Source organism: Oncorhynchus kisutch, linkage group LG27, assembly GCF_002021735.2.
Source record: "Oncorhynchus kisutch isolate 150728-3 linkage group LG27, Okis_V2, whole genome shotgun sequence".
Classification (NCBI taxonomy): Eukaryota; Metazoa; Chordata; class Actinopteri; order Salmoniformes; family Salmonidae; genus Oncorhynchus; species Oncorhynchus kisutch.
Window position 1 is genome coordinate 5,366,037 of NC_034200.2, and position 17,459 is coordinate 5,383,495.

Here is a 17,459-nt window from a genome sequence, read left to right on the forward strand (position 1 = left end):
GGCTGTGCTGTGTCTCTGGGCTCCGGGCTACTGCAGCCAGAGGAGAGCTCCACTTGCTGGACGACTGCACTGTAGCAGCAGCTGGAGAGGAGGAGTGGAGGAGGAGGAGGAGGAGGCAGCACTGACTGCATCCGGCAACACAAATCATACAGACTCTCTGCTGCAGCTTTCTGGCTGCTCTCTCTCTCTCGCTCACTCTCTGTCTGTCTGCTCGCTCCACCCACTAGACCAACAACCAGGAACTGCTGGCTCTATTACATCAACACTGTTATTTTCAAGGGTGTGAGAGAAAGAGGGGGAGAGAAATAGGGAGGGGCGAGACAGAAGGTGAAAGATTGTCAGACCTGCACAGCCTTAGTTAAAGTGGTAGATGATCTCACAGCCAACACAGACGCCAAAGAACTCTCGGTGTGCTGCATTCGACACTGTCGACCATCATGTCCTTCTGGACAGACTGGAGAGGTGGGTTGGCTTCTCCGGTCCAGTTTTATATTGGTTTGGAACCTATTTAGTCGGTCAAAAGTTTGTCACCCATGTGGCATTCCACAAGGTTTGATTTTGGGTCAGTTACTGTTCAGTTTATATATTGTGCATGACAGAATGTGTAGAATTGCAGGAAATAAGCTTTTAAACCAGTATTGGGGAACATCCTGCGCGCCACATCTATTTCTATGGGCACAAGCACTGTTCCTGACATAAACTGTTCACACCCCTCTTGTTGGTGGAGAGAAAGGTTTTAAAGCTTATTTACTGCAATTCTAAACATTTTGTAATGAGGTACAGAGAAAATGTTGCAGTTTTAAAGCAAATGTTCATGCAATTCTGTGGATTTTATGTGTTGTGTATGTGATGTGTATGCATGTGATATTTGAGTGACTTAGACATTACAACAAAATATATGAGCTACAAAAACTAGCTAAAAAACGTTAGCTGACATGGACTAGTTCATCTTGATATCTCGGACAAGTTATAAATAGCTCTTTAAGGTATGCAATGACTAACATGACAAGAGGATTCTACTAGTGCATTCTAATATTACAACTTTCAAGAGTAAGTTGAAAGGTGGGAACCCCTGCTCTAAAAAAAAAAAAAAAGACTCCGCCTACCAGCACCCATTTTCGCCTTTCCATGAATCTAAACCCCATTATAAGTCCCCATAGTCCAAGGTTCCATATTCCATGAGTAAAAAAGATGAGTCCCTCATGCACAAATTTTTTTTTTTTTACGAATATAGGATTGTAATGTGTAGTGTTTTGCAATGTTGTGGAAGTAGCCACGTTGTAATCTTCGAGTCCTTGCACAATTGGTGGTTGACATACAACTTATCGACCACGAGACAAACATTCTGCTTCTCTGCTTGGAGCCTTTTGAAAGTGGGGTACAGGGCACGTCGTCTCTCCACTATTTCATGGGGAAATTGTTCTTCAGATCCCTACCCCGTTGTATCAAGGCAACCTTCATTTTGTAGTGAGTTAGCCTACCTACAATTGGATGGAGATTTCTCTCCCCCTTGCTGCTAAAAATCGATTGTATCTTCCTGTTTGGTTGTCATCTTGAGATTGCGTTTCATGAAAAGCTTCACTTTATTCTCAGTTGCCAGACAGTTTTCATTTTCATCCTCCTTTACTCCCATTATGATAATATTATTCTTCATTCTTCTGCACGTCAGATCATGTAATTCTGCTTCCATCGTGGTATTCTCTTTTCAGTCATTTCTTTTCAGCTCCTATTTCTTTTTTCTTTTATTGCTGTAATCTATTCCTGACTTGGGGGCCTCAACCTCCTCCAATAACCCAGGCAAAATGTCCATCTTCAGCTGTTCCTTTATGCTTTCCAGGAATGTCTTATCTTCTGCGGACATTATTTAAAAACCCTCATCTTCTATTGTTATATTCAGATGTTTAATCCTCTTCAGTTTTGATCTTGGTGGCTTTGATGTGTATGATTGTTGTTCGAGCATACCATGAGTTTGAGGTTCTCTATGTTATCCAGAATGTTAGTTTGGCAGTTATCAGCTAATCCTTCATTTTACCATTCATTAATTGGACAAGCTGTGCCTACCATGATGCCACTTGCCATGTAATTTCCTCTTCCGTGATTAGTATATTTGTATACTCATTTATTGTTGCACTATTATGTAGTCTGAACGTAGTAAAAAGTTTATATTTTATTCTGTAAAATGGGAAACCAGAAGTCCTACCGCTTGCACAGTCAGCTTGTTACAGCTGTGAGAGTGTTTAAGTATTCTGGAACGATAAAGTGTAGTGTACCAACTGAGATTTAAATCAACAGGCTAATGCTTTCACTGATTACACAAAGTAGGATAGGTCCTACATGATATACTTGCTTTGTTATCCTGTGAACCCCATTCATTGCTGCTAGCAGCTATATTTCTTATTTATTTTTATTAATATTGGCCCATCTATTCGGAGGACAAAAGTAACTTGGTTTTACATTAGTTATTTTTTACAGCTATTTTGTTACATATACATTATTCACATTGTACTTTTATACACAGTATTACATATCAGAAATATAGTTTGATATTACACGGTACTCAGATTTATCCGGTATATGGTGTTTCCCGTCCTAACTATAACAGATCGTAAGCTTTTAATCCCACACCACCTATCTCTGTAGCCCATTCCAAATATCTCCGTAGACCACTCTCTCTTACAGTGCATTCGGAAAGTATTCAGACCCCTTGACTCCACAGGCAGTTAACCCACTGTTCCTAGGCCGTCATTGAAAATAAGAATTTGTTCTTAACTGACTTGCCTAGTTAAATAAAAGGTAAAATAAAAAAATAAAAATTACTTTACAGCATCATTCTAAAATTGATTGAATAGATTTTTTTCTTCATAAAATCTACTCACAATACCCCATAATGACAATGCAAAAGCAGGTTTTTACAATTTTTTTAAAATGTGTAAAAAAAATTCAAATGGAAATATGACATTTACATAAGTATTCAGACATTTTACTCGGTACTTTGTAGAAGCACCTTTGGCAGCGATTACAGCCTTGAGACTTCTTGGGAATGATGCTACAAGCTTGGCACACCTGTATTTAGGTAGTTTCCCCAATTTTCCCAGCAGATCTTCTCAAGCTAGATCAAATCTAATTTTATTTGTCACATACACATGGTTAGCAGATGTTAATGCGAGTGTAGCGAAATGCTTGTGCTTCTAGTTCCGACAATGCAGTAATAACCAACAAGTAATCTAGCTAACAATTCCAAAACTACTACCTTATAGACACAAGTGTAAGGGGATAAAGAATATGTACATAAAGATATATGAGTGAGTGATGGTACAGAGCGGCATAGGCAAGATACAGTAGATGGTATCGAGTGCAGTATATACATATGAGATGAGTATGTAAACAAAGTGGCATAGTTAAAGTGGCTAGTGATAAATGTATTACATAAAGATGCAGTAGATGATATAGAGTACAGTATATACATATGAGATTAATAATGTAGGGTATGTAAACATTATATTAGGTAGCATTGTTTAAAGTGGCTAGTGATATATTTTACATAATTTCCCATCAATTCCCATTATTAAAGTGGCTGGAGTTGAGTCAGTGTGTTGGCAGCAGCCACTCAATGTTAATGGTGGCTGTTTAACAGTCTGATGGCCTTGAGATAGAAGCTGTTTTTCAGTCTCTCGGTCCCAGCTTTGATGCACCTGTACTGACCTCGCCTTCTGGATGATAGCGGGGTGAACAGGCAGTGGCTCGGGTGGTTGTTGTCCTTGATGATCTTTATGGCCTTCCTGTGACATCGGGTGGTGTAGGTGTCCTGGAGGGCAGGTAGTTTGCCCCCGGTGATGCGTTGTGCAGACCTCACTACCCTCTGGAGAGCCTTACAGTTGTGGGCGGAGCAGTTGCCGTACCAGGCGGTGATACAGCCCGACAGGATGCTCTCGATTGTGCATCTGTAGAGGTTTGTGAGTGCTTTTGGTGACAAGCCGAATTTCTTCAGCCTCCTGAGGTTGAAGAGGCGCTGCTGCGCCTTCTTCACGATGCTGTCTGTGTGGGTGGACCAATTCAGTTTGTCTGTGATGTGTACGCCGAGGAACTTAAAACTTACTACCCTCTCCACTACTGTTCCATCAATGTGGATAGGGGGGTGTTCCCTCTGCTGTTTCCTGAAGTCCACAATAATCTCCTTAGTTTTGTTGACGTTGAGTGTGAGGTTATTTTCCTGACACCACACTCCGAGGGCCCTCACCTCCTCCCTGTAGGCCGTCTCGTCGTTGTTGGTAATCAAGCCTACCACTGTTGTGTCGTCCGCAAACTTGATGATTGAGTTGGAGGCGTGCGTGGCCACGCAGTCGTGGGTGAACAGGGAGTACAGGAGAGGGCTCAGAACGCACCCTTGTGGGGCCCCAGTGTTGAGGATCAGCGGGGTGGAAATGTTGTTGCCTACCCTCACCACCTCGGTGCTCCCCAGGTGATGCTCCCTTCAGGTTGGAAGGGAGCATCGCTGCACAGCTATTTTCAGGTCTCTCCAGATATGTTTCATTGGGTTCAAGTCCAGGCTCTGGGTGGACCACTCAAGGATATTTAGAGACTATTCCCGAAGCCACTCCTGTGTCACTTGGCCTTGTGCTTGCTTAGGTTCGCTATCCTGTTGGAAGGTGAACCATTGTCCCAGTGTGAGGTCCTGAGAGCTCTGGAGCAGGTTTTCATCAAGGATCTCTCTGTACTTTGTTCCGTTAATCTTTCCCTCGATCCTGACTAGTCTCCCAGTCCCTGTCGCTAAAAAACATTCCCACAGTATGATGCTGCCACCACCATGCTTCACCGAAGGGATGGTGCCAGGTTTCTTCCAGACGTGACGCTTGGCATTCAGGCCAAAGAGTTCAATACCAGAGAACCTTGTTTGTCATGGTCTGAGAGTCCTTTAGTTGCCTATTGGCAAACTCTAAGGATGTCATGTGATGTCATGTGCCTTTTACTGAGGAGTGGTTTCCGTCTGGCCACTCTACCATAAAGGCCTGATTGGTGGAGTGCTGCAGAGATGGTTGTTCTTCTGGAAGTTTCTCTGATCTCCACAGAGGAAGTCTGGAGCTCTGTCAGCGTGACCATCGGGTTCTTGGTCACCTCCCTGACCAAGGCCCTTCTCCCCCGATTGCTCAGTTTGGCTGGGCAGGCAGCTCTAGGAAGAGTCTTGGTGTTTCCAAACTTCTTCTATTTAAGAATGATGGAGGCCACTGTGTTCTTGGGGACCTTCAATGCTGCAGACATTCTTTTGTACCCTTCCCCAGATCTGTGCCTCGACACAATCCTGTTTTTGATGAGGACATGCTTTATTCAATACATTTTCAAATAAGGCTGTAATGTAATAAATGTAGAAAAGCTGAAGGGGTTGAAATACTTCCAGAACACTCTGTAAATGACATTTTTAACTGTGCTGTGATGTATTACATTCATTCTGAACCTTTGTAATCTCATAGTATCCATAGATTGTAAATTAAAGATGAATATTTTAGCTATTAGTATTATTATATTGTTAACTGATTGACTATGGCTTTCCAAATCACTCAACAGTGCTATTTGTAGGGTTAGCATTTTAAGTGAATGCTGTGATTTCTCAGCCACTCCTGAACCTGTGACCAGAAACAAGCCACATGAGGGCAATACCAGAATAAAATATGTAATTATTCTGTCTCTTGGCAGAAAAACCTTCAGAACTGAAATGGTTGTATGTGCCATATCCTGTACATAATATTCTGTTGGTGGCAAGAATTTTGTATAATAATTGAAATTGAAAAACTCTAAGTCTTGAATAAAGCGTTGTTTTGTGTGTCAGTTCATAAATCATCTGAACATCGAAAATCTTGCAATTTTGCAACCTGTATCAACATTTGGTCCTCAAATGAAACTGGTATATTTTTTGATTTATGACAAAAAAATGATATATAACTTTGGATAGAGCAAACATTCCCATATGTTTTTGATAACTGCATGTGTGACATACCATCACCATTCCTATTCATAATATCATAAATGTTTTACATGAATAATGTTTTTTTTTTTATACTCAGTATATTTGAGTTTAACCATAATATTTGTTTTAATACTTGTTCTGGCTTTTCAGGAGGATGACATTGAAAGCTTTGTATGGGTTGTTTTAGAAAAGGTGATCCTTTGAACAAGGATTCATTTTCAATTAACCGAAAATGAGAGGTTGTAATCTGGATAAAGGCAAAAAGGATATTTTGAACAAAGGGTGAGCCATTCTTTCTAATCTACTGGAGGACCGGTTCGGGTTTAAGTAGAACTTTTGTATGACTGAAGCTTTTAGTGAGATGTTTAATTCTTTAATATTTAATACAATATTTTACCAACCAAAGAAACCAACACACAGCACACAGATACAGTATACCAACTAGAAAGGCCACAGCCCAGGGACACAATACAAGAGAGAGAAAAAGAAAGAGAGAAAGAGAGAAAGCCTGACCTGGAGAAACCATCAGCTCAAATGCATGACTTTAACAACCATGAGAAACCATCACACAGCTCCCAGCTCCCAGCAACCAACCCAAAGCTAATGCATAGTTTACTGGTCAAGGCAGGGAGAGAGGAAGGGAGGCCACAGCCACAGGGTTGGGTCCAAGGCTAATTTTATGCCCATGGATGGAGAGTATGTGAGGTCAGTGGAGATGTTGCACGTGACTGGTGCAACCAGCTTCCCTTTACATAGGCTTTACTTGAACATCTATGGTGAAATGCTTAGTTCTGAAAACAGTTGAACCAAGCATCCATCGTTTCTTCACCTACAGTATCTCAATGAAATGTCACTCATTTAATTGTAGTGCACCTGTGCACTACAGGTTTCCCGGCACGCTATCGCTCTCTTCTCTCAGACCCTCTTTCACTTTCTCTCTGTCCCGCTCCTCTGTGACTCCCGTCTCCCCTCACTCACTCTGCTCCCCATCTCTCTCTTTCTATGTCCCCCTACCCCTCATCCCTCACTCTCCCTTTCTCTCCATGGATGATGTGATGAGCTTTGCCTGTTAGCAGCAGATCGGCGCAGAGCGTTGTAGGCCAGTCTAACTAGAGCTGGTGATAAGTCACCTCTAATTTACACGGCTTGGCCTAAACCCAGGGTGACATACAGCCCCAGCTAGAGGACTAACTGGGTTCAACTCCGCAAACACTTCAAAGCACTAACTTGTTCTTTCTTTCTCCCTCATTCTTGATTTCCTTCTCTAGCTTCCTTTTACAAATGTTTTTCTCTCTCTCTCTCAAGAGCGAGAGAAGGCTGCATACTAGCTCCTAGCTGGACTGAAATTAGAAACTTGAGAGCTACTGCTGGGTAGTTCCAACCGCACAAATTTTAACTTTGATGGACATCAGTTTTCTCCATTACTGCTCACACACATGGTAACCGATCACACACCACACATAGAAACAGATCCATTCACGTTTGAGTCAAAATGGCTGCTTTTAATTAGCTTTGATATGATTATCTGTTCTAGATGAGAAACTGGGGCCCCATATGGGTCCGTTGAAAGCCTATTGGTCAATGCAGGCCAGGTCACTCTGACCCAGATTGGAGGAATAGTATGCTTTGACCTGTAATAGAGGTGCAGGGTGATTGATGCATCGCGCCAGTATTTTGTACTCACTCCATTTCTCTCTTTATTTCTCCATTTCGATTGCGGACATTTCCTCTCAGTCCTCAATCACTTCTCTATGTCATAACCACAGAGGATATTTCTCTACATTTAAAACCCTAGAGTCGATGTCCACACCCCCTTGGAAAGGGTATTAGCATTCCAATATAAAACTGTCTGTTTAAGCTAGAGATATGCGTTTTTTGGTTCATGGGCTACGTCTCAATCAACCACATCCGCCAATGTTAACTAGCTAGCTAGCTAGGGTAGATGGGGCTATTCTGCTGCGCTCTCCGTCCTTGTCTAATGTTACAACAACTCTATTCAGTTTAAACAACAACCTGCCTGTTGGTTGCTCATTGTAGCTTACTCCTTCTCATTTAGCTAACGTAATTACGCCATTTTAATTCCATTTTGCATTGATTAGAGATCTCCCACTTTGCGTTGTTACACACGGAACCTCTGGCCGTAGTGCACACCACCTTTAGTGGCCGACAATCACCACAAACGACATGCATAAAACGTGTGTAGACTATACTGCCCTACAAAGGCAAAATATAGTAACTAGACTTTTGGTGAAAATTGAGTTAAGACTGAAATCAGGCTTTGTATTATGTGTTTTATCTTGTGATGAAGTGTCCTGGTTCAATTCTGTTCTGTTTCAGAGAAAATGGAGTGTTAAAAGTGCAGTAACCATATAATCTGAGTAAAAACCAAGGCAATCAAGCAGTAACTAGTAAGTTACTACGCAAACATTGAAACTGAGAAAAATGGTGTTTAAAGTTTATATGCTGTCCAGCCAAATTTGTTGTCAGTAGATAACTGATGTATTATCTTATTATGAAGTATTTTTAGTTGTTGCGTATCAACCACAATATAAGTCAAATAAATGCCCATACAAAGTCAAACAGAAAAACAACACATTCCGATTATAGATGCTGCACAAAGTTACATATTTTTAAGTATAAACATTCTGCGTGATGAAATAGTCCTTACACTATGGAGAAAAAAAAGCTTGAGGGTTACTACAATACAACATTCAAAACATGAAAAAGCAACTACATAAAACAATCGACTACAGATGGAATGTAGTTAAAACTCTCATACTGTTTCCATCAAACAGAAAAACAACAAGAAAGTTGAATAAACACATTTAGATTGTGGATAATGCCAAGAGTGTGCAAAGCTGTCATCGAGGCAAAGGGTGGCTACTTGAAAGTATCTCAAATATAAAATATTTTAATTTCTTTAACACTTTTTTGGTTACTACATGATTCCATATGTGTTATTTCATAGTGTATTATTCTACAATGTAGAAAATAGTCAAACATAAAGAAACACCTTTGAATGAGTAGGTGTTTCAAAACTTTTGACTGGTATTGTATATAAATACAATGTATGTTTTAAAATTGATCAATACTGTAGGTGACCTTATTTGCGATGCATTGGAAAGCCTCCCTGGTCTTTGTGGTTGAATCTGTGTTTGAAATTCACTGCTGGACTGAGCGACCTTATGTGTGGGGAACAGAGATGAGCTAGTCATAACAAAATCATGTTAAACACTATTATAGCACACAGAGTGAGTCCATGCAACTTATTATCTGACTTGTTATGCAACATTGCATTACTGAACTTATTTAGGCTTGCCAAAAGAAAGGGGTTTAATACTTATTGACAAGACATTTCAGCTTTACATTTTTTATTCATTTGTCAATTTAAAAAAATGTAAAACATAATTCCACTTTGACATGATGGGCTATTGTGTGTAGACCAGTGACACAAAATCTAAATTTTGTCCATTTTAAATTCAGGCTGTAACACAACAACATTTGGAAGAAGTTAAGGGGTGTGTATACTTTCTGAAGGCACTGAATATAGGATGAAAAGGATCATTTACGTTTCTACACAGTTTCAACGTATACATAGTTCTGATGATTATGTTGAAATTTGATTGAGGTAACAACATGTTAAATCAGGTTAAGTCAATGTATTTAACGTGAGGTTTTACCCTAACTTCAATGTTTACAATGCTGGTTGAAATGAGATGAAAACGTACTGGTTTATGCATTTTTCAAATCGAATGCAACTTCATCTTATCCAACTACTCTCTGTCTTTCGCTCTTTCTCTCTTTCTTTATGAGAGACAGCAGGCCAAAACTTTTAATGTTACCTCTCTCTCGTTCCCTTTTTCTTTCTTTATTTCTCTTTCTTTTTTTCTTTCTCTCTCCCTCTCCCTCTTCCTCCTGTGGTGAAAACATTGAGTGTCTCCCTCTCTGCTCAGCGCCCTGCTATTTCCCAGCCTTCTGTAAATTACACTGGCTCGCTGATGTGAACTGGCTGAAATGTCCCAGACCCTTTATAAGCCCTGATGGCCCATCTATCACACACACACACACACACATTACACCACCATTACAGAGCATCACCCAAAAATATATAGCATGGCACACAGCATCGCTGACAGGCTGGAAGCTCAGAGAGCTACATTCAACGTCAGCCATTTCACAACATTTTGTCGTTGTGATGTTATGAGACAGCAGAATGAAGATGAGATATAACTGCTGAGACTAAAATAGTTCCTCATTCGTTTCTGTGTGGTAACACCCCTTTTGAATGCAGCCTTGAGGGATTCGGTTTGCTTGTCAACAAAGTTAATCAATGGTAAATGTGAAGAGACTGATGAAGTCAAACTACGAGACAAAAACTTGGGAGTAAAACAATTATAATCACGCAAACTTCAATTGCTAAACTAGTGGAAACCATTTAAAAACATTCTCAAAGAATTTAAGAAACATTCTCAAAGACTACATAAAAAAAAGCATATCATTCATCTTACAGCAATAACTGCCTTGCTGGTGCGTGAAGATAAAGTTGTCCCTCAGCGCGCCATTTTCTATGGCTCTCTCTCGACTCTGACGCAGATAGGAGAAGCAGGTGCGATTCGAACAGTCACAGACTTAGGAAACAGAGGGCATAGTGTCCCTAGCTGACTCCACACTGTGTATGTAGTAGCATATCTCTTAACTTTGGCCTTATCTAGGAAGATTATATGAAAGTAAATGGAAACACCCTGTATAAAGAGATATTTCAGTTGGCTTTGCAGTGTGCTATAATATTCAGGCAGGTTGCAGAGAAATAGTTGCAAACGATTTCAAAATGTCACCATCTCAACCTCAATCATTCACACTCATAAACACTCACATAAAAGGAAGAGTGGAGATGCTGACAGCTGTTGCGGTAGTAAAGTTAAAACAAAACTTTTTAGAACAAAATACATTAAAATAAAACAAGTTCTGCATGAAGTCACTACTGAATGAGGCACTTATAAATGTTATCTTTAGAAAATGTTCACAATATAATCAAAAAGTAGCAGAATTCAAGAGTTTCGTATTCTCTGCACGGTATGGAAGCCGCGTGTAACAGTTCATTCATTTGTCAAATATGTATTATAGCTTTAAATAGAGAAAAGTATGAAAGTAAAGTCAAATCAAAGTAAATATAATAGTTTACATCCAATATATTTCTAGGTTTATGAGGTTATCCTCATCCTAAAGAGAGGTGGCCCTTATGTCCCCTGTGTCTGTGCCTTCTTACCTGTATGTCTGTAGAAAGCTGACGTGACACTGGGGCTGAGTGACAACACTTTAACCGAGTCACAACGTACCACAATGCATTGTGGGTTAAACTGCCCATCTCTCTTGCTTTTTCTAACTCAATAGTTTTTTCTCTCTCCACTTCCTCTCTTTATCTCAACCCACCGCTCTCTCTCTCTCTTTTTATTGCTGTCACTTTACCTCCCTCCCTCCCCCCCTCTGTCTCACTCTCTCACCCCACCGCTCTCTCTCTCTTTTTATTGCTGTCACTTTACCTCCCTCCCTCCCTCCCTCCCCCTCTGTCTCACTCTCTCACCCCACCGCTCTCTCTCTCTCTTTTATTGCTGTCACTTTACCTCCCTCCCTCCCCCTCTGTCTCACTCTCTCACCCCACCGCTCTCTCTCTCTCTCTTTTTATTGCTGTCACTTTACCTCCCTCCCTCCCCCCCTCTGTCTCACTCTCTCACCCCACCGCTCTCTCTCTCTTTTTATTGCTGTCACTTTACCTCCCTCCCTCCCCCCCTCTGTCTCACTCTCACCCCACCGCTCTCTCTCTTTTTATTGCTGTCACTTTACCTCCCTCCCTCCCCCCCCTCTGTCTCACTCTCTCACCCCACCGCTCTCTCTCTTTTTATTGCTGTCACTTTACCTCCCTCCCTCCCCCTCTGTCTCACTCTCTCACCCCACCGCTCTCTCTCTCTCTTTTTATTGCTGTCACTTTACCTCCCTCCCTCCCCCCCTCTGTCTCACTCTCTCACCCCACCGCTCTCTCTCTCTCTTTTTATTGCTGTCACTTTACCTCCCTCCCTCCCTCCCCCCCCTCTGTCTCACTCTCTCACCCCACCGCTCTCTCTCTCTCTTTTATTGCTGTCACTTTACCTCCCTCCCTCCCCCCCTCTGTCTCACTCTCTCACCCCACCGCTCTCTCTCGCTCTTTTTATTGCTGTCACTTTACCTCCCTCCCTCCCCCCCTCTGTCTCACTCTCTCACCCCACCGCTCTCTCTCTCTCTTTTTATTGCTGTCACTTTACCTCCCTCCCCCCCTCTGTCTCACTCTCTCACCCCACCGCTCTCTCTCGCTCTTTTTATTGCTGTCACTTTACCTCCCTCCCTCCCCCTCTGTCTCACCCCACCGCTCTCTCTCTTTTTATTGCTGTCACTTTACCTCCCTCCCTCCCCCTCTGTCTCACCCCACCGCTCTCTCTTTTTATTGCTGTCACTTTACTTCCCTCCCTCCCTCCCCCCCTCTGTCTCTCTCTCACCCCACCGCTCTCTCTCTCTCTTTTTATTGCTGTCACTTTACCTCCCTCCCTCCCCTCTGTCTCACTCTCTCACCCCACCGCTCTCTCTCTCTCTTTTTATTGCTGTCACTTTACCTCCCTCCCCCCCTCTGTCTCACTCTCACCCCACCGCTCTCTCTTTTTATTGCTGTCACTTTACCTCCCTCCCTCCCCCCCTCTGTCTCACTCTCTCACCCCACCGCTCTCTCTCTTTTTATTGCTGTCACTTTACCTCCCTCCCTCCCCCCTCTGTTTCACTCTCTCACCCCACCGCTCTCTCTCTCTTTTATTGCTGTCACTTTACCTCCCTCCCTCCCCCCTCTGTCTCACTCTCTCACCCCACCGCTCTCTCTCTTTTTATTGCTGTCACTTTACCTCCCTCCCTCCCCCCCTCTGTCTCACTCTCTCACCCCACCGCTCTCTCTCTCTTTTTATTGCTGTCACTTTACCTCCCTCCCTCCCCCTCTGTCTCACTCTCTCACCCCACCGCTCTCCCTCTCTCTTTATTGCTGTCACTTTACCTCCCTCCCTCCCCCCCTCTGTCTCACTCTCTCACCCCACCGCTCTCTCTCTCTCTTTTTATTGCTGTCACTTTACCTCCCTCCCTCCCCCCCCTCTGTCTCACTCTCTCACCCCACCGCTCTCTCTCTCTTTTTATTGCTGTCACTTTACCTCCCTCCCTCCCCCTCTGTCTCACTCTCTCACCCCACCGCTCTCTCTCGCTCTTTTTATTGCTGTCACTTTACCTCCCTCCCTCCCCCCCTCTGTCTCACTCTCTCACCCCACCGCTCTCTCTTTTTATTGCTGTCACTTTACCTCCCTCCCTCCCCCTCTGTCTCACTCTCTCACCCCACCGCTCTCTCTCTCTTTTTATTGATGTCACTTTACCTCCCTCCCTCCCCCCCTCTGTCTCACTCTCTCACCCCACCGCTCTCTCTCTCTTTTTATTGCTGTCACTTTACCTCCCTCCCTCCCTCCCCCCCTCTGTCTCACTCTCTCACCCCACCGCTCTCTCTCTTTTTATTGCTGTCACTTTACCTCCCTCCCTCCCCCCTCTGTCTCACTCTCTCACCCCACCGCTCTCTCTCTCTTTTTATTGCTGTCACTTTACCTCCCTCCCTCCCCCCTCTGTCTCACTCTCTCACCCCACCGCTCTCTCTCTCTCTTTATTGCTGTCATTTTACCTCCCTCCCTCCCCCTCTGTCTCACTCTCTCACCCCACCGCTCTCTCTCTCTTTTTATTGCTGTCACTTTACCTCCCTCCCTCCCCCCCTCTGTCTCACTCTCTCACCCCACCGCTCTCTCTCTCTCTTTATTGCTGTCACTTTACCTCCCTCCCTCCCCCCTCTTTCACTCTCTCACCCCACCGCTCTCTCTCTCTCTTTTTATTGCTGTCACTTTACCTCCCTCCCTCCCTCCCCCCCTCTGTCTCACTCTCTCACCCCACCGCTCTCTCTCTTTTTATTGCTGTCACTTTACCTCCCTCCCTCCCCCCCTCTGTCTCACTCTCACCCCACCGCTCTCTCTCTCTTTTTATTGCTGTCACTTTACCTCCCTCCCTCCCCCTCTGTCTCACTCTCTCACCCCACCGCTCTCTCTCTCTCTTTATTGCTGTCACTTTACCTCCCTCCCTCCCCCCCTCTGTCTCACTCTCTCACCCCACCGCTCTCTCTCTCTCTTTTTATTGCTGTCACTTTACCTCCCTCCCTCCCCCTCTGTCTCACTCTCTCACCCCACCGCTCTCTCTCGCTCTTTTTATTGCTGTCACTTTACCTCCCTCCCTCCCTCCCCCCCTCTGTCTCACTCTCTCACCCCACCGCTCTCTCTCTCTTTTTATTGATGTCACTTCACCTCCCTCCCTCCCCCCTCTGTCTCACTCTCTCACCCCACCGCTCTCTCTCTCTCTTTTTATTGCTGTCACTTTACCTCCCTCCCTCCCCCCTCTGTCTCACTCTCTCACCCCACCGCTCTCTCTCTCTCTTTATTGCTGTCATTTTACCTCCCTCCCTCCCCCTCTGTTTCACTCTCTCACCCCACCGCTCTCTCTCTCTTTTTATTGCTGTCACTTTACCTCCCTCCCTCCCTCCCCCCCTCTGTCTCACTCTCTCACCCCACCGCTCTCTCTCTCTCTTTTTATTGCTGTCACTTTACCTCCCTCCCTCCCCCCCTCTGTCTCACTCTCTCAACCCACCGCTCTCTCTCTCTCTTTTTATTGCTGTCACTTTACCTCCCTCCCTCCCCCCCTCTGTCTCACTCTCTCACCCCACCGCTCTCTCTCTCTTTTTATTGCTGTCACTTTACCTCCCTCCCTCCCCCTCTGTCTCACTCTCTCACCCCACCGCTCTCTCTCTCTTTTTATTGCTGTCACTTTACCTCCCTCCCTCCCCCCCTCTGTCTCACTCTCTCACCCCACCGCTCTCTCTCTCTCTCTCTCTTTTTATTGCTGTCACTTTACCTCCCTCCCTCTGTCTCACTCTCTCACCCCACCGCTCTCTCTCTCTCTCTTTTTATTGCTGTCACTTTACCTCCCTCCCTCCCCCTCTGTCTCACTCTCTCACCCCACCGCTCTCTCTCTCTTTTTATTGCTGTCACTTTACCTCCCTCCCTCCCCCCCTCTGTCTCACTCTCTCACTCCACCTCTCTCTCTTTCCCCCTCTCCCAACAGCGCCTTCTGCCTGGCGAGCGGCCGAATCACACCATGGCCGATCCGACAAGCAGGTTGCCATGGCAATCTGCCCTTCTTATCTCATTTGCATCTTTTGCTTACATTATGTGCTGCCAAACATGGTAACGTTTAATAGTTTCTCCCTGCCGTCCGCCAAATATCTAGTTTTTCTTTCACCCCGCCCCCACCCCTCACTTCCCGCCCCCTCTCTTCCTCTCTCCCCCCCTCTCTCTCGCTCTCTCTGTCTCTCTCTCTCTCCCTCACAGCAGTCAGTGTGTGTGTGTGAAAAGAGGAAGTCACTCTGACATGTGACCAGTTTGCAGCATTAAAGATAAGGAGTGAAACAATTCGAAACAGGAAGTTGGGTGTGGTAGTGGTTCTGTTTAGGGGCACAGAAACAGAAGGGGAGCTTAGGTCACCATATACCCCCCTCCCACCTACAGTATCAGGTGCACTGGCACAAGGTTTCACTTACCCCAAGTTCCTGTTCAGAAGTGCATTTGTATATCAGACCTTCAGTGCCAAGCCCGTCAATCTGTCACAGGGGTAGAGACAGGAGACAGACTGGCCTTCTGAAGTCAATATTGAGAGGAGAGCAGCACTCAGCACATCCCCACCTGCCGCCAATGGAGAGACAGAGAGAGCGAACGAGAGGACACAGACAGACAGAGGAAGAGAGAGCGAAAGAAAGAGAGAGAGAAAGAGATTTTTCTAAAAGTGCTATAGCTACTAGATTTGTGTCAACAGGACTTCTAGTTAATATTCAACCAACAAGTCAAATAAAATCTACATTCAAAATCGTATCAACCATGTTTACCTTGCTCTAGTCAGGTCTGTGAACATCCGTTATCAATCGGCATCCCAAGAAAATCCCAAAACACCCTTTCAAAAGTACAACACTCCTCTATCCAGATACAACTGACCTACACTTAGCTCCTTCACAGGGACTGAGGTTCTTCAGGGACTCTCAGAGACACAGTAGCGCAGCAGGCAATAAGGGCCTCTGGTGCAGCCTTCCTTCCTTAGGTCTGCCTACAGGGCTCTGGGGAGTGGAAGTCAATGAGACAGCCTAATTTAGCCTGCTGCCTGCCTGCTACTTCTTACTGCTGCCAGGAACCCAATGTGAGACTCCTTCCCTTTTTAGGTTCCCTGGACGCTGCAGTCTGCAAGAGGCCACTGCCGCATTCCGACCGGGCTACGCCAAGAAAGAGAGGGAGAGGGGAAGAGGGAGAGGTAGACAGAGGGGGGGGATAAGAGCATCTGCTAAATGACTAAAATGTCAAATGTAAAAGTCTTACATACAGATCTCATATTACTGTATTGAACCATGTTATCTTTATATTCATGTCACAAATGTACCATTTGTACAGTTCTTTATTAAAAATGGCGTTATTTGTTACATTTCACTGTTCAAAACGACTTATTTCTCTGAAGTGAGGCGGATATATAGCATTTTGAAATAAACATGATTATGACTATTTTTCTCTCTGAATTGAAACCATCATGTAATATATTTTAAACAACTACATGTCTCATTGAACAAACCCATGTGAAAAAGCATATTTCTTTCAACAATAAAAGCTCATTTACCATCATTTCTGAAAATGGATATAGTGTTTTGGAATTAAACTCTTCAGATGGAAAGAGGGGAAGAGAGAAAGAGAGAGAAAGTGGTGGTGAGAGAGATACTATAAAAGTTGCTAAAAGGGATGTTCGTTCAGGAGGAAGTCAATGCTGACATGTTCTTAATACCGGCCTATCCTCCATGAGTCAGTGGTAATAGTGCAGCGGTACGTGCTTAATCAGTGATAACTAGGCTATATAAAAAATGTCACTATCCTGAAGTCTTTGTTATAGGTCAATACATTACTGTCACATAGACGGTAAACCCCAAGTCAAACAGTGGTTCAAAGAAGTAAACTTGAGGGAAATGTTGTAGTCGGAAGAACGATGATCCAATGTTTTCCCTATGAATCAGACTACGATGGTCAGGGCCAGTCAAAATAGCCTGTCTAATATCTCAGCACTTATTAGCTATTTTTATTATTTTATTTCACCTTTCTTTAACCAGGTAGGCTAGTTGAGAACAAGTTCTCATTTGCAGTGTGAACAGACAACACAGAGTTACACATGGAGTAAACAATAAACAAGTCAATAACATAGTAGAAAAAAAGAATCTATATACATTGTGTGCAAAAGGCATGAGGAGGTAGGCAATAAATAGGCCATAGAAGCGAATAATTACAATTTAGCAGATTAACACTGGAGTGATAAATGATCAGATGAACAT

At 43.9% G+C, this 17,459-nt stretch overlaps 1 protein-coding gene and 1 long non-coding RNA gene across 6 annotated transcripts in view; one reads left to right on the forward strand and one right to left on the reverse strand.

Annotated features, from left to right (window-relative positions):
* The window catches only part of mbnl1 (muscleblind-like splicing regulator 1), a 104,781-nt gene extending 88,559 nt beyond the window's left edge, over nt 1-16,222 (reverse strand). For 2 of the 5 annotated variants that reach the window (XM_031807006.1, XM_031807000.1), the window contains exon 1: nt 11,226-11,347. The gene's annotated coding sequence lies outside the window, so the exon portion shown is untranslated. Of the gene's footprint in view, nt 1-11,225; nt 11,348-15,644; nt 15,787-15,986 lie in introns of those variants that run through there. The other 3 variants (XM_031806998.1, XM_031807002.1, XM_031807011.1) reach the window with 3 other exon arrangements.
* Nucleotides 293-16,647, forward strand: LOC116357808 (uncharacterized). The gene is made up of 2 exons (XR_004205798.1): nt 293-462; nt 16,314-16,647. It is a non-coding gene; the product is annotated as an uncharacterized LOC116357808 (long non-coding RNA).
* Nucleotides 16,648-17,459: the final 812 nt, after the last annotated feature.